Source organism: Aythya marila, assembly GCF_965140915.1.
Source record: "Aythya marila genome assembly, chromosome: 2".
Taxonomy (NCBI): domain Eukaryota; kingdom Metazoa; phylum Chordata; class Aves; order Anseriformes; family Anatidae; genus Aythya; species Aythya marila.
Window position 1 is genome coordinate 99,806,649 of NC_139043.1, and position 22,818 is coordinate 99,829,466.

Consider the following 22,818-nt stretch of genomic DNA (forward strand, 5'->3'; position numbering starts at 1 on the left):
TATTCCAATACAAAAAAAATAACGTTAGGTGTGGTAATATGGTAAAATAATAATAATAGAAAAACAAACAAACAAACATTAATTTAGAGAAATAGTGTCAAGGTTATGACCTATTCTGTCTTAATATTTTGGCAAGGCCTAAAGACCGAATGTTGGGTTCAAAGTCCTTGTGCTAAGCAAAGATACAATGAAAAGATTTATCCTTCCACTGAGAGAATATCAATCTGCTTCAGGGCTTCACCTGTAAGTGTGCACACCTTCCTCTCTGGCTTGTCATGTCTAAGATGAGCAGAAGTACTTGACCTGTACCATACCCAAGCTAAGCATGTTCTGCAAGAGGTCCATGTTTTCTATACTTACCTTTCAGCTTACAGAAAAGATATAAAAAAGTGTGGCTATAGTCAATTGCTGAAGGGAAAAGTAGTTAAGCTTTTCATCAGAATAACAGGAAAAGGGCAGGAACTGGGAGTTGAAAGAGGAGAGACAAGTTACTCTAGATGGGCTTGACATTGTGCTTGTGACTCTGCTTTCATTTAGCTTTTCATTTAGCTTTTATCTCATGCTGATCTGCTTGGAAGTGTTAGCTTTTTGTGGGATAAAATAAGAACCAGGAAGTCTGTTAGTGCACATTCCTTCTAAATGACTAAAGGAGTTTTGATTTAGGTCTGAAGATTTCTGTGAAAATATGTAGAAAGAACTGATCATATATAAGCTTTTTAAATGTGACTACATACCTTTGCTGTAATGGAAGGACCTTGTGAGAACATGAATCAATTATGATATTAGGCATTAAACCACTCTAGTGGAGTATTAAAGATATATGAATAAGCCACATTTGACAAAGCAGTGATAGAAAAGTCTGGTAGAATTAAATACTCTGTAATGAACACTTTCAGGGTTTTCTTTAAAAAAAAAAAAAAAAAAAAAGACATTGCAAGCTAGCACAGTATTTTTTTCACAATTTTCTGCATCAAAATTTAAATGTGTACAAAGGACTCCAGTGTATTATGTCAGCAATACTCTGAAAAAAAAATAAATTAAATAAAATCTATACTTTTTCAGAAGGTTTCATTCTTTTCCTGTGTTTCTCGTCTTCTTCTTTCATTATATATAAATATTTCTTACGCTAATGAGAGCTTAATTTCAATGAAACCTTTTGAGATAATAATGTGTGCATATAATTGCATGAAAGATAGAACATTTAAAATATTAACTATTTCTAATCATGAGTACCTGATAGCATCAAAGAAATATATGAATCGGCTTTAGACAAATAGTTTTCCAGTCCCAGGAGCGTTCAAGGAAATTAATAAACTACCTGCACTTACTGTGGAAAATAATGCTTTGGTCAGCTAAAAAAAAACCAACTTCCACCTTGTTAACAAATTCCCCAGAGTAAATTAGCAAGGTATTTGGCAAATAGTCTCATTCCTTAAACTGAGTGTATGATCAAATTTACCAACAAGAACTAATTTGAGGCTCATTAGGCAGGATTTATTTTTTTCTTGAGCAGATCATGTTAGACAATTTAAAATAGAAAAAAGCAATCAAAGAAGAGAACATATCAACTTCCCCAAATTATCTTTCAATGCAAGTGAAAGAGGACTTCAGACTCTAAGCAGAATTTGACCTAAATCAAATCCCACATTCTCACAGTGATGATAACATTAGTTCTGGCAGATATTAGTTGCTGCTGGGTTCAGGAAATATTTTGGAACACTTAAATGAAATCTACATAAGAATTATGGGGCAATGTGAGAAAATATTTATATATTACGTCATTAAAAATAAGCAAGCACAACATAAATCACAGAATCACAGAATTTTCTAGGTTGGAAGAGACCTCAAGGTCATCGAGTCCAACCTCCAACCTAACGCTAACAGCCCTCCACTAAACCATATCCCTAAGCTCTACATCTAAGCGTCTTTTGAAGACTTCCAGGGATGGTGACTCCACCACTTCCCTGGGCAGCCTGTTCCAATGCCTCACAACCCTTTCAGTGAAGAAGTTCTTCCTAACATCTAACCTAAAACTCCCCTGGCTCAACTTAAGCCCATTCCCCCTCGTCCTGTCACCAGGCACGTGGGAGAACAGGCCAACCCCCACCTCGCTACAGCCTCCCTTGAGGTACCTAAAAAGAGCAATAAGGTCACCCCTGAGCCTCCTCTTCTCCAGGCTGAACAAGCCCAGCTCCCTCAGCCGCTCCTCGTAGGACTTGTTCTCCAGGCCCCTCACCAGCTTCGTCGCCCTTCTCTGCACCCGCTCAAGCACCTCGATGTCCTTCTTGTAGCGAGGGGCCCAAAACTGAACACAGTACTCGAGGTGCGGCCTCACCAGAGCTGAGTACAGGGGGACAATCACCTCCCTAGCCCTGCTGGTCACGCTGTTCCTGATACAAGCCAGGATGCCGTTGGCCTTCTTGGCCACCTGAGCACACTGCTGGCTCATATCCAGCCGACAATCCACCATCACTCCCAGGTCCTTCTCTGCCTGGCAGCTTTCCAACCATTCCTCTCCCAGCCTATAGCTCTGCTTGGGGTTATTGCGCCCCAGGTGCAGGACCCGGCACTTGGCCTTGTTGAACTTCATGCAGTTGACCTCAGCCCATCGGTGCAGCCTATCCAGATCCTCCTGCAGAGCTTTCCTACCCTCAAGCAGATCGACACACGCACCTAACTTGGTGTCATCTGCGAACTTACTGAGGGTGCACTCGATGCCCTCGTCCAGATCATCGATGAAGATATTAAAGAGGACCGGCCCCAGCACCGAGCCCTGGGGGACGCCACTAGTGACTGGCCTCCAACTGGACTTAGCTCCATTCACCACGACTCTTTGGGCCCGGCTATCCAGCCAGTTTCTAACCCAACGAAGCGTGCGCCAGTCCAAGCCAAGAGCAGCCAGTTTCTTGAGAATGCTGTGGGAGACGGTGTCAAAAGCCTTGCTGAAGTCAAGGTAGACCACATCCACAGCCTTTCCCTCATCCACCCAGCGTGTCACTCTGTCATAGAAGGAGATCAGGTTCGTCAGGCATGACCTGCCTTTCATAAAGCCATGCTGACTGGGCCTGATCGCCTGCTTCCCCTGCAAGTGCTGCATGATGACTCTCAGGAGGATCTGCTCCATGAGCTTTCCTGGCACTGAGGTCAAACTGACAGGCCTGTAGTTTCCCGGGTCTGCCCTCCGGCCCTTCTTGTAGATGGGCGTCACATTTGCTAGCCGCCAGTCGATTGGGACCTCCCCCGATAGCCAGGACTGTTGATAAATGATGGACAGTGGCTTGGCCAGCTCCTCTGCCAGTTCCCTCAGTACCCTTGGGTGGATCCCATCCGGCCCCATCGACTTGTGCACATCTAAGTGCCGTAGCAGGTCACCAACCAGTTCTTCATGGATAATGAGGGCCACATCCTGCTCCCCATCCCCTTCCACCAGCTCAGGGTACTGAGTATCCAGAGAACATCCGGTATTGCGACTAAAGACTGAGGCAAAGAAGGCATTGAGCACCTCCGCCTTTTCCTCATCTCTTGTAACTAAGTTTCCCCCCGCATCCAGTAAAGGATGGAGATTCTCCTTAGTCCTCCTTTTTGTGTTGATGTATTTATAGAAACGTTTTTTGTTATCTTTAACGGCAGTAGCCAGATTGAGCTCCAGATGAGCTTTGGCCTTCCTAATTTTGTCCCTGCACAGCCTCGCTACTTCTTTAAAGTCCTCCTTAGTGGCCTGCCCACTTTTCCAAAGCTTATAAACCCTCTTTTTCCTCCTAAGATCAAGCCACAATTCTCTGTTGAGCCAGGTCGGTCTTCTTCCCCGCCAGCTCGTCTTTGGGCACGTGGGGACAGACCATTCCTGTGCCATTAAGACTTCCCTCTTGAAGAGCGCCCAGCCTTCCTGGACCCCTCTGCCCTTCAGAACCACCTCCCAAGGGACTCCACCAACTAGTGTCCTGAGCAGCTCAAAGTCAGCCCTCCGAAAGTCCAAATGTAAATTAATATAAATTTAAAGATATTGTTCCAGTTTGTCAGTTTATTTACAGTACTGAAAATCATTGCATCAAGCAGATATTTTCAATGTATTTCAGTTTTTAAATATTTTTAGGATAAATTCCAACTTATTAAAAAGAGCCTCAGATGCACTTTGTCAGCTCTCCCCAAACAAAAACAGAACTAGCAAATTTCACTGGTATTCCAGTGTCCTTACTAGAAGTGGTATTAAAATATAGATCTTCTAGCCTGAGCAATTAACCAATACCTGGAGAGTTTTTAGTTGATTGCCAGAAAATAAATAAATAAATAAATAAAAATCATTTAGTGTATGATTCAGATGTTTAATAGAAATAGGTTTGTTTATGCCATCATTTTATTTCATCTTTCTCCAAGTATGTTAGGAATAGAGAGGGGTGGCTTGCATGTTAAGATTCCCAGATTTGCCTTTTGTGTAACTATCTTGGCCAATGGAAAATGTGCTGTTTGGCTTTCTCCCAGGTCCATCCCGCAGACACCTCCCACTGCCTGCCTGCTGGCCTGCTGCTTCCCTCCATAGCTGCAGCCTCTCAAACAACAGGGATTTCATGTTTGTCTTTTTGTTTCCATCTAGCATTTCTGCTCTCACATCTTAGTTTCTGACTGGTCCTTCCAAGCAGCACCTTGCTGTGGCTGCCCACTGTTTCAGCATTTAATTAGGACTTAAGTGAGATTTAATTCTTACTTCTGCTTAATCTGAATGAAGAGTGGTAAGGAAGATTGCACTGATATCACTATGTAATGAACAAACTGATTGGCAGCCACTGGTGTAACTGAACAAGAAAATACAAGATATATTTAAAAAAAAAAAAAAAAAAAGGATAACAAAATGAAAAGCAGGTATATTTGGCCTGTAATCACACCTCCCAAGTATATTTCTTTGTGTATGTGTATTCACAAGAAACTGATAAACAGGTAAAGTTAGCTAACTTGACAGTTTAGAGACTGGGGTGTCTAAAATTCTTATTACTGAAAGTTTCCAGTTTGCAGATACATGCTGGCTTGGCAACCAAAGTGTAAGAAATCTTTACCTTTTTGGATCAGAATGCAAAATAAGTCTGTCTTTCAGGACTATGTCTGCTCAGTTTCCTTTAATCTAGCTAAAATCCTCTAGGTGATGAGAGGTAGCAAGATAATATCTTAGCACATTGTCATAGAAGATGAGAGGAAAAAAGGTGGAATTGGCTCTAGCATTCAGAGTAAAAGACAAGGAGCAATGTGTAGAGGACATCTTGCTTGAAGTCAGATTCCATATATGGACAGGGTAGAGCCTATTTTTTGTGGTTTACATCCCTCAAGGATCCTCATATCTCCAGAAGGAGTCTGTGAGAAAGATAAGATTTGGTGGTTATATAAGTATTTATCAAAAATGTCTCATTTATATTTATATTTATATTTATATTTATATTTATATTTATATTTATATTTATATTTATATTTATATTTAATCTCTATATTTATATCATAAAATGCACAGAAATTTGAAACAGTCATAATCTGAGCTAGGTGTATATTTCTGAATAAAAGAAGCACTGAATATCTAGAAAAAGCTATCTGGACTGTCAGCATAGAAGCAGGAAGAAGTCTTTGCAATATGAGAGAGTTCCTTTGCACAAGTTCTTTCTGTTTTTCTGCAAGCTCAAAGCAAATTATGAACCCATAGCTAGTGGCACATATTGGATTAAAATAACATATTTTGCTGGAGAACAATGTTAGAAATTTCCCATTAAAGATTTTTTACATTAATGTATTTTTGAATGTTTGCTTAATGTTCCCTTGATGGTCACCACCTTGAGCATCAAAAGCCATATGGTAAGTAAACACACACAGTTTCTCCATGGCAGATATTCCCAAAAATCCCACTAGGCTGCTCTTCTGGCCCTCCTCATGAATGATGACATCGGTCTTTTGTTGTGACCTATAGAGACCAGGCACCCACCCACAATCAGCTCCTCAAGAGAAGAGAGGAATGGTAAGAGGCAGCAACCTGTGGCTGCAGGCACCAATGCTTCCCCTCACTCCCACAGCTGCCAGCTCCACACCATCAGACTCTCCTGCCTGGAAAGTCTATCTGAAGTATATGAGGAACAGTCCCAATCCTGTACCAGGTCTGAGTTTAAATCACTTTGAGCACCTTGCCATACCATCCTGGCAACCTGCAGAGCCAGGATCTTATCCAGACAAGTGATGTGATAATAGAAGAATGTGCTATCAACCAAGGGGTCTCATCCCAATGTTCATGTGGAATGTCAAGGTAATTAACTTCAGTGCAAGATACCTGAGTGCACTCTAGCTTTTGAGCAGACCTTCTCTGCTCAAGCAGCCCTTGAAGGCAGTCATCTCAGAAGACTGCAACTCTTAGAATTTCTTGATTAAAATAATTTTCACCAGGGACCATCAACAGAGTCATAAAATCTTACTGTCCTTTTTGCTTTGAAGTTAATGAGTAAAATTCTTCTTGTTTTCTTTTTGGTATTTGGTATTTACTGTTTGGTATTTGGTGAGCAGTAGTGAAACGTGATACAATATATCATTGTGCATTGGCTTCTAAGTCCTCTATAGTTACACTTGCTTTTATTTTTCTTGCTATTATTTTCTTGCTTTTATTCGTCTATAAGAGCTTTTCAGTGAGGTCATTTGCCTCTAGGTTTATGCTTACAAACAGAAAGTTACATTTCATGCAATAACAGCTTAAATGTCAGAGGTGTCATAGTGATTTTCCATAATTTGGATGAATTATTTTGGAGTCTGTGGTTATAATTTTGTAGTTTCAGAGGCGAAAGGGACCTGATGAATTGACTGTAATTTAAGACTGTTTTTGAACACAGCTAGACCATTCCAAGCATTGTATGACTTTTATGTGCAAATATTTCTACTATTTCAATTATTATGCTAAAAGTACAGTAATGTTGAGTGGCTTAAGTAAAATCTTATGAAAATTGAATTCCATACATGTTCTGTATATGTATCTATTGTCAATTTAAAAGAGATTGGCTCGACATCAGCCTTCATTAGGGAGATCCGAAACTGTTTCTCTGGTCTGCTACACATTCCTGGTGATCTCTGATTGTCAGCTGATCTGTCTTGCTACATCTATGCCTTTATGAATGACCAGAATGACAATGTCCACTTCTTCAAGACTTCTAGCACCTGAATACCCTTCCTGTAGTCTACTTTACCACATAAAAATACTGATTCTTGCATATTTTGAAGGACACTTTAACCAGTCCCTGAATTCATTTGCATGCTGAAAATATATTTAGTTGGACGGGATAGTTTTGAGGTTAGCTCTCAAAACAGTGCAAGATACCTGATTAGACAAGATACGTGCAAGATACCTAGTAGGGCTGTTTTTTTTTTTTTTTTTTTTTTTTTTTTTTTTAATAATAATAAAAAAAAATAAAAAAATAGTAGGCTTCCCTGCTGTAAACTAGGCCCCAGAGCTCTGCAGCAGGATTATGTTTATTTTCCATCTCAAATAAATCTATGTCCATAACAGCTTTCATGAATAGGATTTTCAGGTACTATAATAATAGGGAGTATATATACCTTTATAAAAACTAACATAAATACATTATTTATAAAGCAACAGGACACTGAAGAATAAGATGTAGAAACAAAGAGAGCAGCAATGGCTCCATTGCCTCTTCTATTTCTTTCTCAGTAAAAGAACACCACTGAAGCTATGATGATTTGTGTTGTCTATTACAGAAACTGCATTTGAGAAATATTTAGCAAGAGCAAGCCATAACTATAAATACCTCCAAAGTAAACAGAAAGCTCAAGCATTGTTTAATAGCATGTCTCCAGACAGCTTTCATAATGGGTTAGTTCTGTTCCCTTATTGGATTTCCACCCAAGAAATACTACACTACTAAAACTGTTCTGTTGATTTTTTTTGCCCAAGACAAAAAGATCATTACATATTGGGATGAAAATATTATTTTTCCCTTGTAAATTCTGAGTTTCATAAATGGGAGAATATTATGTTAATAAAACTACGTAAGAGCAGCATGATTTTTCTTAATCTGAATAATAATGTATTTATTAGTATTTTTACAGTAGAAAAAGTATATTCAGTGGAATGACATTAAAAAAGTGGCCACTTTCGATATATATTTTAAATTCTATTTATTTTAATTACAATAATTTATATTAATATTATGAAATATTAATATTTTTATTAATATTTCATAGTTTATGTTAATATTATATTGCAATATGGATATTTTGACTTTATCAAAAATATTTACTGTGATTTCTGCAATGTTACCATTTTTAGAAAGAAAAAAAATAATCAAAATTTCAAATACTGCTAGGATTCCTCCCAGTAACACCTCTGTCATTTATTAATATTCTGAGTGCAGAAGCTAAAATTTAGTATCACTGAATAACCCATATAACCTTCAGAGTCTGATATGTATCTGTTCACATGTATAAATAATTTTGATAATTGCATAAATAAGTACATAAAGTACATAAAATATATTTAATGCTTAAAGTATAGAAATCAGCATTTTTTGTTAAAACAAATGCAGTATTCATAAGCACAGAAAACATCTATGTTCTTTACATAAATTGTCTTCAAACAATCAAATGGCAACCATTATGCAATACTGTTTTAACTGATGTTTATTGTATCTGTCTATTACATAAGATCTTGTATACATGTCAATATTACAATTAATTTTGATCAAGACACTTCAAAATGCTGTCTGACTACCTGGCATAAAAGAAAGGCAACACCTCATTTTAAAAGTGCTACAAATTAAAATAAGATTTAAAAACCTTCATTAAAACCTTCATTATTTCATATTACAAACGAAGGTAAAGTATTGTCTTGTTTACAGTATGGAATCAATTGTCCTCCTGCTGATAAAACAAATTGGAAATAGGGACAGTTTGTAGAGAGTGGTAATGAAATCACATTGGGTTTCCCAAGAATGAGACCAAAGAGGTAATTGTTTACCATGACTGAAGCCTGGAAAAGAAAGAAAGACAGAAGAAGAAGGGAGAAAAACAAACAAACAAACAACAACAACAAAAAAAACCAACAGCCTAAACCAATACAAACAAAGGCATATGTGCCTCTTGACGGGCAGAAGGTCAGATGAGCCTCTGTAGGGACAGAGGATGTGTGCAGAGAAGAAATGGGATTTAATGCATGCTCTTTTGTGTGCAAAGATTTCTATGCAAAAATAAATAAACGAATAAGTAATTAAAATGTTTTCTACATGGAGATTAGAATGAAAATGCTAAGCACTGAGAGTGTCCCTTCTGAGACTGAGATCAAAATGGCAGCACAGAGAAAAAAAAAAAAAGAATGCATTAATGCAGTTCAGAACGGTAACTCCAAATAGAGGCATTACTCTTTCCAAATTCTGAAAAATGGTAGTCTTAGAAATGTTTAAAATTCTTCCAAATAGCCAAGATGAAAATGAAGTCAGGGTAAGAAATCAGTAATTTAATTATCAGACTATAAATGCAATATCCCACAAAGCTGTCCAGACAGACGTAGAACTATTGGATTAGTTTAGAACAGGCATTTTACTCTTACAGATTACTTTTCAAAAACTATATTTCTAATGCAAGCTACATCCTTTGCAGCTGTCGACTGATTCAAAAAAAAACCAAAACAAACAAACAAACAAAAACCATATATTATCCCTGTGTTTTGGGGGGAGGAGTTTTGTTATTATTATTATATTTTATTTTATTTTATTTTATTTTTATATATATAGTATGAGTTCTAAAACTGATGAATGTGCTTGTAGAAATTCTGTGTGTTTAAAGCATGGGCTCCCTCTGTCTGTATATTTTAAGTTTGCATTAAAAGGTTGGTTTGATCGGACAGCTTGAGAAATCTTTCTCCTCCATTCTACCTTGCACATTTTCAATATGAAAACTTATACATTTTTAAATACAAAAAGGTTATACTCTTGAAACTAAAAGTCAAATATGACTTTATGGTCTCTCAAGTCTCTTCTTGTGAAATATTTTATTGTCTTAAATTATTTGTCTTAGCTTATCTGTCAATCAACTTAGTCTGAGTATTGTGCACTTTTCCAAATGTTAGTAGATTAAGGAGAAAGAGAGAAGAAAAGTGGAATAGGTGTCAATATTCTTGTGCTTTTCTTTAGCAGAGGAAAATAAAAATCTAGTGGTTTGGTTATCTTTCTCTCTTTTGCATAGGGAGGAATCACTTCTAAAGATAGTTTCTTTTTTGTTTTTCACTTTTTCACTCCTACCCTTCCCAGTGGTTTGTAAATTTGAATGAACTGTCTTTTGAAAAACTTGCTATAGCTTTTGCTTTGGCTGAAAGTTGTTTTCTTCTTTAGTATTACTAAGACATTGCTCATATAATAGACTGTTTCTTGCAATTACATGTATATATATATATGAATAATAAAGTAATTGTTTTGGGTTTATTTTTCTTTTTTTTTTTTTTTTTTTTTTTCTTCTAAATTCTTAATTGGTACACTGTGTCCTTCCCTACTTTGCAAAGTACAGTGCCAAGTGCATGAATATGAACCCCTTTAAAATGAGTTGTTGTCTGACTTCTGTGTCATTTAGAAGAATAAGTGAAGTAACTCCTGCTTGTCAGGGACATCACAAAATATTTGATTGAAAAGATGGAGAACTGTTCGTATGAACAAGATTTATGGATGGATTTTATAGATTTTTTTTTGTTCGTTTTCCATTTATTTAATGGCTCAAAAAAAAAAAAAGACTTCTAAATTATGAAGGAAACATGTTAATGAAACAGAAGCTGAATAAAATTATTTGCAGTTCTGGATCTTTGTAATCATTTGGAGAGAAATAAGTTAGTTTTGAATAAAAACTGAAAAAAGAGTAGGCTCTGAGTTTCTGTGGATAATTACCAGTAATCTGTAAACAAACCTGTGTGGCAAAGATGCATCTTGTATTCTCTCTGGGAACCAAATAAGATATGGCAGATTAACTGTTAGCAGCAACAAAAAAATCACACGACCGCCACATTCATCTTGGAGAAGTAACAATGTCTGAAACTGGATAAGGGAAAAGTGTCATACAAAGGTGGCAGTAGGTGTCAGACACCTCTCTGAAGCTTGTGACACTGTTATAGTTATCCAAAATAAAATCATCAAGTATGAAGACTTGTTAGAAATGGACTTTCTCCCCTGGGGAAAGGAAGACATTGAAGCCTGAAATTAACAGCTCCCATGAGCAGATGCAATACAAGGATAGGGCACTGCTTATTATGCATTTGCTGCATTTATATGTCTGTTCCTGACTAAAAAAAAAAAAAAAAAGAGATTACAAAAATAGAGTTATTGCCAAGCTAAACTTAATATTTATTCTTAAAAACTGTCAGCCATAAAAACTAGTTACCTTACTCAATGGTTATTTGTCTAAGGGGAGATATTTAGGCAAGTTTTAAATTAACTATTATCATGTTGAAATTTGCATCTGAAATTAGCAGAGCTTCCAACGCCCCAACAATATTGATATGGTAAACAGTGTTTTTCCTTATCAAATTTCTTATCTTTTTTTTTTTTTTTTTTTTTTTTTTTTTAACTTATTCTTCTAAGTTCAGTGAGCAGAAAACAAAATAAAATAAACAACTACAAAACCCCTTGCTCAACTCTGGGCCAGCAGTTTTCAACTCAAGAAGAGCATGTTGTGAGTAGTCAGGCTTTCATCACTTCCCCAGAGACTCCTGAGAGCTAATATGGATGTATTAACAGATGTGATTCTCCATATCTAAAAGCTACAATGAATGCTATCTTGCACTGGAGCTCAGTTCACCTGCTGAATCTTAGACTAATCTGACACATTTATTTGTACTTACCAACAAACTAACAAATGATATGTGATCCTCGTTTATGACATTAGGGTGATACTCCCTGAAACAGGTAAAATGAAATTTTTCTATTTATTTAGTTAATTCATGACAAGTCAAGTTGATAAACTCTACCTCAGTCTAGGGATTTCCCTATTCTTGATAGATCTCAACTGCAAGTTATATATACAATAGAAGGCAAGTGTGTGTGTTTATTTGTAGGAAATGAATGAAAACTAAACTAAAAGAAGCAGCAAGGACTTCCTGTAGGCTGTGTTTTGCCACAGATCAGGTTTATTCTCCTTTTATTAAAATCCTTTCTACTTCAGGAAGTGAGTAGCATCATAAAGTGTCTGCTCAGTTCTGTTGAGATTTCCTCACACGTCAGTTACTAATGGCTTCCTGGCTTGCATGCCAGGAAGATGCTGTGCATTTGATCTCACACTCTGGACAGAATTTTATTTATTTATTTTTTTTAAACACAGCAATCATTGTGTGCAGACCCATGTTTCTGTCTACACTTCAATCTGTTTTAAGGACAGAAACTCTGTTTTCTATCCTTATCTGGGAGCTGTTGAGCAATGAATGTTACATTCAGGCAAGGGCCAAGTTGGCTACTCTTTGCAGTGGTAGTGGCAGATAACCTCTATGCAGCAGTGCTTGCTCTTTCCTACAGCAGCAAGTGAAGTTTTCCATATCTTGTTTTTCCTATGGAAAGTTTGTCACTGGAATTGGTTCAATGGACTAGTTCATTAGTACAGAGATATATTTAGAAGGGAAAGAGTGTGGTCCTTTAGCGTGTTTCTGGCCATACCAACAACCAAGGGCCTCAGTGCAAGCGTTCTGTTGCCTTGAGAATTGTACAAGTGCTCCCCAAACACCCTGCTATAGTCACCCTGCATCAGCTAATTTCTGCATCAGTTATTGCATCAGAATTAATTAGCTTTTCCATAGAAAAATAACTGACGTAATTGCTGTGCAAGGTTGGGTGTGTAGATCTAGACTTCTGGCAGCTTGCCTATTACTCCCACTTTGCAGGGGAAAATATAACAGGGATTCTTCAAAACTATTGCCAGTGCTAATCACAGTCAGAATAATTGTCAGAAATATATCAGCCCCCGCATTTCATTTTATAGTTGTACATAATTTACTTTCAAACATCAACATCAAACAACATCAAACAAAATAGATGCTGCAAGTAAGCTATTACATTTGAATGAGATACATTTGGTTTTAAACATAATGAATGTGCTGTAACGAATATATATGCTTTTTAGTTGCTTAAGCTATTGATATAGACCTATGCTGATATGGGTACTTGGTTTTATTACTTTATTCAAAGTGTTATCTATGTTTTGCGATTTGTAGGTAGAATACACAGAGGAAAAAAATGATGAAAACTGATTGCAATAAAGCGACTGAAAGTAAGTATGATGATAATAGTGATGAAAGACACAGTTCGCACCTACAAGTACCTTCTAATACTTCACCTCTTAAACCGTTCTTAAAAAGGTCTTCAGATATGAACTGTAGGCTTTCTGAGAAAATTAATCTCCAGTCCATCCATGTTTACCAAGTAGATGAAGGAAACATTGTAAATGAAGATACTTGTTTCTGATACTTGTTTTGGTGCAAGTTTCTTCACCCTCAGTATTGAAAGGACTCTCACATTTCTCCCACATTTCTGTCTAAACAAAAACAGAATCACAGAATCACAGAATTTCTAGGTTGGAAGAGACCTCAAGATCATCGAGTCCAACCTCTACCTAACGCTAACAGTCCCCGCTAAACCATATCCCTAAGCTCTACATCTAAATGTCTTTTGAAGACTTCCAGGGATGGTGACTCCACCACTTCCCTGGGCAGCCTGTTCCAATGCCTAACAACCCTTTCAGTAAAGAAGTTCTTCCTAACATCTAACCTAAAACTCCCCTAGCTCAACTTAACAAACAAACAAAAAAAAAGCATTGTGATGTTAGCATAACATTTTTATGGCATTACCCATATTATGTTTACATAGAATGTTCCTTAAGTCTTCAAATTTCATACCTGTATCTTTGATGGAAACTATCAACATACCTCATTATTAAATAATATATACAGTGCAAAAAATAAATTGTGTTAAATATCTGTTATCCTATCTTCAAATACTGTCAGCAAGAAAATGTTTTGTACACAGTGTTGTACTTTCATCATTATTAAGACCACATATATAAATCACTATTAAGCCCATACAAATACAATTATACTGCCTTACATTTGCTGTTTTGTAAATTTCTTACTGGAAAGGTTTCACACACATACATATAGAAGGTTTCACATACAAACTGGTCTGCTGTTTATTTCACCAGCTACATGTGAAAGCTTCATGACATATGAAGGCATAATACATGTTGAATATCAACCTAAATAAGCATAGAGCTTTAGGCTATAGAATGTAATTTATCACATGAAACCTCTCATCTAGTTTTATTTTCAGATTATTAGTGTCAAGTGTGAAATGCTTTTTTCATTTTTGGTTCAAACAAAAAATGGTAGGCAGCCAATATTTCTTTTAATTCTGTTATTTGATATTTATATATGGCCCAGAGTGATTATTTATTTATTTATTTATTTACTTATGACTCTTTATAAGACATCTGCATCAAAAGGATATTACACAAGGAGATGATAAAATAAGTTTTGGGTTATTTGAGTTAACAAAAGAGAAGTTTGTTATGAAATGACCTTGAGTTGTGCTGTACTCATTTTCAGGGTGTCTTTTACTGAGAAAAGGGTGGAGAAATTTGTTTACAGTAGTGGTCTAGCTGTGGTCCAAATTAAGATAAAGAAAGTAGTACTTCTTCTGTGTGTATGTATCTCAATATGACTTAAAACTGATCATTCTGATGCCCTGGAGTTCTCTTGTGAATTTTCCACTCTTAGATCACAAATGCTATAGGTGGTTTAATTTTCAAGATACAGACGTTACTTGAACCTTGCTTAAATTTGTACTTGTATCTTTAGGAGCTTTTCAGAAAATAAAATGAATGAAATCAAAGCATAATATTTAATCAAAAAAAAAAAAAAAGTGAACCACCTTTAGCCCACTATCTTAAATATTTTATATGAAGGAAAATAAGGTAATATTCTTTTTATTAGTCAATTATGATTATATTGTATGTTTTCTGGCTGTTGTCCACATTCAATACCAAGAAAAAATATATAGCAAAGTATAAAAATATTCCTGACATAAATATTTCTTCTGCATTCTGCTACTAATTAAACATAGACTGCTATTCTGCACATGCAATAGTGAAGATACAGATACATGACATAACCAAGAAACAAATTATAGTTTCCAGCACTGATTGAAGCCTGTCCATATGTAGAAACCGTATGGCAGTATATGTAACATTTATGCTCATTATGCTCAAAAGTCTCAAAAAATCAACCTGCAGTATTTAACAGTGGAGTGTAAACACTAAACACAGCTATAAGAAACTATTTTTTTTTGGTAGCACTTTTTACTTAATTTGTCCCTGGGGTTCACTTAAAGGTATTTGCAAAATATTAAAACGACCTCTTTAGGTCACTGGACTGCATGTATAAATGAGGATTCTTTTGATTGATTAGCCAATTACTACAAAGTACTGTGGTTTATACCTTTGCACATTAACAAGCGTGTTATTAGGAGGTGGAGGGAACTAAAGAGATGTAAATACATCAAATGGAATAAGTACGCGTAGTTAAATAAAAATAATTTTCAGAGATCATAGTTATGGTTTGTCATACATATTTTGTGGTTTGGTGAGAGAAGGATGTTTATTTGCTTATTTACTTAATTCAGTGATTGCCATCATTGCTTAATTTCATTGCTTCTTACTCTAGTTTTATTCTTCCTACCTTCTATCTTTGCATCAGCGCCTATGGCAGTACTCTGACAACTCTGCACCAATAAGCTTCTTTTAACAGGATGTACCACTGATTACTGAAACTTCATACAGGTCTATGCTCAGTTTTACATCAAAAATCTTTTTCCTGGGACAAGTTCCATTTGGTTTTGTGGAGATATTTGAAAGTATCATATCATTTTTTAATCCTTTCAGTAATTCCTATGTGTTTGGGAATTATACTACAGAATCACAAAATCATCTAGATTGGAAGAGACCTCCAAGATCACTGAGTCCAATCTCTGACCTAACACTAACAAGTCCTCCACTAAACCATATCACTAAGCTCTAAATCTAAATGTCTTTTGAAGACCTCCAGGGATGATGACTCAACCATTTCCCCGGGCAGCCCATTCCAATGCCTAACAGTAAAGAATTTCTTCCAGCCTAAGCCTCCCCTGGAACAACTTTACCCCATTCTCCCTCGTCCTGTCACCAGGCACGTGGGAGAACAGACCAACCTGAACCTCACTACAGCCTCCTTTAATGTACTTATAAAGAGCAATAAGGTCGCCCCTGAGCCTCCTCTTTCTCAGGCTCCTCAGCCTCAATCCCAGCTCCCTCAGCTCGTAAGACTTGTTCTCCAGACCCCTCACCAGCTTCACTCAAGCTCATTGTTCAAGCTCATTGCAGCTAGAAGTCTGGTGTCTTGATATCTCAGGAAAGAATGATTCTGTAATATATAAATATATATATATATTAGATTTAGATAGAATAGTATATGAACAGATCATAGAAAAAAATATATATGTTTCAAGAAATCTTGTTTTTAACAGCTGACTGAATTTAATACCCCAAACTTTCAAGACCAACCCACTAATAACACTTACCCTCAGAATTAAAATTAAGAGAAAATCCTGAAATCAGGATTTTGCCTTCAGATAAGCACATGAAATGCTATTGGCCTGGAAATCTACTAGAGATAGCTGAATATACTTTTCTTTCTTTTGTGTACCCACAGTGCAGCTGTTTATTTCAAATGTCGTTCAGTGTCATTTTTAGGATAGTTTAATTGAAACTGAAGACAGTGAGTATATAATATTTAAAAAGCCCATTTTTGAAATCTTATTCTACTGTCATCTTTTTGAGCAGAATATTACTTTAAATTTATTGAGAGCACTTGTGATTTACAACATCTGGTTATCTTCTAGGCATAGTGATTTTAAGCAACACAGAGCTGAATAGATTATTTTATATTTAATTTTGACTTGACATGCATATTTAGTATCTAGGAAACTGGTTGTAAATTTACTGCAGTTAAAACACTTCCATGTGACAAGGCATAAACACATGATTTCTTTTCCTCTCATATTTACTTGTACTTGTGTTATTAAAAAATAAGAGACAAAAGAGAGAGAAAATAATCCTTATATAAAATGTGCAAAATACTGTCTGAGATTAAATTCCTTTGGAATTAATTTTCCTTTGGAAAAATGTCCCAGAATTTCATATTTTATAACTTCGGGTTATAGAAGCCCTTCATTAAAAAATAAATAAATAAATAAGAAAATGTTCTTTTCATTTGTGGAAATATATTTGTAATTTAGAAAAGTGAGAAAGATGTTCAGCTTAGAACACACCCCCCATAAAGATTTACAAATATGAAAGCTAAAAAAAAGTACCTGATCAAATCTGGAGAATCAGATGAATTATTATGAAGAATAAATCCCACTGTCAGCTGAAGCAAAAGGTATTAGTCAATTCAAGAACTGCAGTATACTTTCTTACTACCTAGCTCTTCCGCACCACCTAGTGTCTAACTCTGAACACGATTTTCATTGAGATACCTATCCCGAAGTGTGGTATGTCACAATCAGAACTATAAAGGTACATTAGCTTTTATAGCTGCGCAAATTACTTGTGGTTTGGAATACTTCTGTAGTTTAAGTCTTATAATTCTTACATGTAATATTGTAATTATTTGAAAAATATGTTGGCTAGCCTGCATACTTTGAGCTGCATATTTGAAGTGCATCAACAACCTCATTTATTTTGCCTGTTTTGTTTGTTATCATGAAAATATGTCATGTGGACATATTCCCCCAGAGCTATTCAAGATCTGGTCAGCTCACAAGCATTTAACCCCTAAAACATTAACTGCTCTTAAGATCAAAAATCTTTCTCATGTATTGGGGGGTTTTATGGTATAGGCAGGGAATATAATCTTTCAGTGATGACTGTCAATCTGGCAGAAGAGTTTTTTGTTGCTGTTGTTTGTTTGTTTGTTTGGTTGGTTAGTTGTTTTTGTTTGTTTGTTTGTTTGTTTGTTTACCTTTTATCCAGCTATTGTGACTTTTTTTCTTCACCATAAGAAAGAAAAGTTTCCACAAGGAAGCACACTGATTTCTCAGTAATACTGACCAAGTATTTTAAGTTTTAGAAGATTTTTTTTCCCTCCTTCATTGTGTCTTTTTATACATCTGTCAGACCCCGGGAATTTTGCCAGAAAATTTGAACAATGCAAATGTTCCCAAGTTTTTTTGTTTTTTTTTGTGGATTTTTTTTTGTGTGGATAAAATTACAGGTCTTTCCTGTTCTTCCATCCTTCCCTATTGCTGATCTGTAATAAGAGACCAAATGCAGATCAGCATCCCAATGAGAAATACTTTAGTCAATAGGTATCTAATAAGTTTTACACTAAGTTGCTGAATTGGGAATAATGGGAGCCCAATCTCCATAAATTGACCTTTTAGCTTTAGGGGAGAAGCTACCTGCTGAATAATAATTATATTAAAAAAAAAAAAAAGAGAGAGAGAAAGAAAACAAACAAACAAAACTAACAAACGTAAACGTAAAGGAATAGCAAGGCGGGGCTGCTATGTGAGGAAAACCATATGCCAGAGCCTCTAAGGCAGGGAGGACCAGTGCCCCAGCCAGGGTGCAGTCTGGCAGTACCTGAGCAAGGAGAACAGGACCAGAGGAATACAAAACAGAGGCCAGGTTTGGGCAACAGCCACATGATGGCCAAGCAATTCCACAGTGACAAAGCAGGTCCAAGGTTAAGCCTGCAAAGTACACCATCAAGGCAAGGATCAGCAAGACTGGGTATAGTAATAGCACAGTAATAGCTGTGGTATAATGCAGAGATGGGACAAGACTGAAGGTTGCAGATCCTTTTGGTGTATTCAAGACCCTGATAACAAAGGGCTAGAGTATACAAAAGCCATATTCAGATTTTTTAGTGAGAGATGCAATGGTATGGGGTAAGAAGGGGAGCAATGGCATATAATGTGCTTTAGCACAACATGTTCTAATTTTCTTCCTGAATTTAAATAAAGAAACTACAAAAGCTAATTTCCCAGAGAAGTCAGTGCTCATGATATTCCCCTTTTGCACAAAAGAGCAGGTGGTGAAGCATATGTGTATGATTTGTGTGTTCAGCTTTTTCTTCATTTCAGTATTTAAGGTTGCATTTCCTACATCCTAGGCTGTTCCCTGTTATGTCATGTAGGAATAAGAAGATGGTATTAAATGATGTAACAGTGTTAGATGACCCAGTGCTAGTAGCATGGCAAAAAAAAACTTGTCATCTTCACCAGTTAACTGAGCCTGTTCCCCTACAACCATTGACTTCTGAATTTTGACTGTGGAATAATAATTTCCTGATCCTTAAAAATCCATAGCCACCTTGGAACACTGCTTAGTGGTGAGGACCAGTCCAACTAGATCACTTAATACAAGCCATAGTTTTCTCATAGGTAATTAAATGAAAGGAAATTAAATGAAAACATGCACTAGCAAGCACTAATTTTAACTTTTATAACAGTAATTTCAGTGGAAATTGTTGATAAAAAAACAAATGAACTACTTTAAAAAAGATACATATTAAAAAAAATCGGAAGTATGTATTAGTTCTGACATTTTTAACACTTGTTAATTCTCTTGTTCATGCTTTCATTAGAGATTGTCTCTTCATTCCTGCTAAAGAATGATTTTTACTCTTATTTACATATGCTTCCTTTAAAAAATCAAAACTTGCAAGGACATTTGGATGTAAGTTTAACTGCTAGTCCTGGGTATGTAAATTTAAATGAAAATTCCATTCCTTGATTTATGCTTATTAATTTATAATGAGAATGCAAAGGCTTTTATTTGTTTAAGCTGTTCACTACCTTTTAAATGTAATGGGATATTTCATAAATTAAACTCATTGTAACACTTTTATGTTGTTTTCTTTGTTGCAGATGTACCAGTATGTATCAGTATGCCTAATAATATTGAAAGACAGAAGAGAGAGAGATGGTGTAAGTCTACTTCTTGCAACTTCACAAAAAAACATAGTATCTATCTGAATTTTCTTATCTTCTAACTGTTTCAATAAATAATTAAAACAATAAACAAAAAGCTTACAGAATGATGCACAAGTTAAAAACTTTACTTGCCCAAATAAAATTAGGTTTCTAGGACTGTGCCAGGAAATGGCAGTAAATAAAGAGGTGGCATATCATCAGTCTGTAATTTTGCACAAAACTGTCTGATAAAGGTAATAGAGAACTCAGCCCCTCCAATCAAAAATAATCAAATAAATAACAATAATACAATCATAACGTAATGCTGCCCTTATGATTTATTGGAGTGGTTTATATAGATACTGCAGTATTTTACAAATAATACATTTAGAAATCTATTCAGTGAGTGTGACTCAGTAGTTTTGATTAAACTAATCTTCCTATTTTTATATATATATTTTTAAGGCTGATTTATTACCACAGTTGCCTCAGTTTTATTTTAGACGAAAATCCTTATACCATAAATTATACCATTTGGCACACACCACGAATGTAGTCCTAATTTTGTCATAAATCAGTGTGATATTGACAGAAGTAGTTAATTTCATATATTACAGTACAACATCTGACTTTTTTCTTTTTTTTTCTTTTTTTTTTTTTTTCTGATACATTCTACTAAGTAACTGCTTCCATGGACATGTTGCACAATAATTCGTTGTTATACAGTATATATTTATTTATTTATTTACTTTGAGGAAACAATACTCTTCATTTTCAGTTTCATTAAAAAATTTCAATTTCTATTTTAAATCAAATATACCCAACAGATTATGTTTCTAACTAATTAAAAGTATGTCAGTAGCTTCTGAAATTGGATTTTTTTTTCCTTAGTTCTCTTGTTGCTAGAATTATCAATGAAATTTTGATAAGGTTAAATTCTATTTGATTTAAGAACTGTTTTCAAAGAAAATCTGTTAATAAATTAACCTAAAGATTTCTTAAATGTAAAATATTTTTCCTGAAGTTTAATAGATTTCCAGTAAGAACTGTAACAGGGAATCTGGAACCAGTGATGCAAGCATACATTTTTATCAGTGCAAGTGGATCCTACAGGGTGTGTGCTTACTGTTACAACCTGTTACAGCTTGATGCTGTATATCCCTTTATATATCCCTTCGGACATTTAAAGGTCTGCATGTGCATTTATATTAATAATCAGTCTGAAAGATGTGTAAATAAGCAAAATGATTCCAAGTATAATTGCAGAAATAGACAAATACGATTTCACTACTTGCAAAAACTGATGTTTATTTTTGTCACTTACACATGTATCTCTATCCCAAAGGTGTGTAAAAACAAAACAAACAAACAAAAATCTAATTTTGAAGGTATTACAGAAAAAAATTGCAAAGTATTCATGTATAAGATCACCAGACATTTGTTCAGGAATTTACCAAGGTATAGTTTCCTATAATACTTAATCCAATGCAATTTTGTGATGCTGCCCAGTCAATTTTTCCATCCTTTTCCCCTGTATCATCTGTCTTGATGCAGCTCCCCTGGAGAATGAGTTGTTTCAGTTCACTGATGACAGAAACTACGCTTCTCAGCATGTGGGAGGGAAGAGGGGATTAATTTTCTATCAGATGAGTGAATCAGCCAACTCATCTTGTGGGCTCAAGCTTGCAAGTGAAACGATTGGAGTGTGTAGAGGAGCTCTCAGTAGCTGTCTGAATTTTAGATGCAGTAAAAAACTGTCTTTGTTCCTCTGTAGTTATGAATCCAAGAACACATGTAAGATTGCTTGGAAAATCTTCAACAGAAAACACCCTGCCAAGCAGTTTATTCATGCACAAAATTATATTTGCGATAGAATTACATGTACCACATACGCTACATTTGTTACCTGAGTCTGACGTTCCCTCTTTGGCCGTGTGGCATGCTGCCCGACCACTTATGAGCACACAGCCACAATTCAGCAATAAGGTAACAGACACCACATTTGTCTTTTAGCTGGCAATTGCTTGGATGTAGCCTTTTGTACAGCTAGTGTGATGCTCTGTGTTTTTCTAAGGTTAAAGTCTAGTGGCATCAAATAAATCTAATGGATTCCATTAACCACTTTCACTAGGAGCTTGAATAGAGCTTGCAAAGATAACATTGCTTTTTGACTAAAATGTGTTAGGAGGTGCCCAGATAATCAGCTCAGATGGAGAATTGGAAAGAGCAACAGACACCCATGGTGAGTGACAGTGGGAAGGGTGGCAGCAGTCTCTTCACAGAGGTGGAAAAGTGGCTTTCAGCTTGTGCCAGCCTCAGCTAGAGCTGGGCAACTGCCAGCACAGATTCGCATCTACCCAATATTGTGTGCCCTCCTCTGCTCTGGTAGAGACTTAAGTAACTGCTGCAAAATCCTGTTGGTGGTGATTTGACCGTGGTTGAGGGTCAAACTATCACCCAGCTGCTGCCTCACTCCTGCTCCTCTTTAGGACAAGGGGGAAAAATTTAAATAAAAAAATCTCATGGTTTGAGATAGAGACAGAGACATAACTCACCATCACAGGCAAAACAGACCAGATTTAGGGAAAAATGATTTTATTTTATTTTATTTTATTTTATTTATTTTATTTTATTTTATTTTATTTTATTTTATTTTATTTTATTTTATTTTATTTTATTTTATTTTATTTTATTTTATTTTATTTTATTTTATTTATTTATTTATTTTTCCAGTTAAAGTGGATTTGAATGGTGAGAAATGAAGAATAAAATTAAAATACACGCCCCCTCTTTTCTTTTTACAGGTTCTACTTCACTC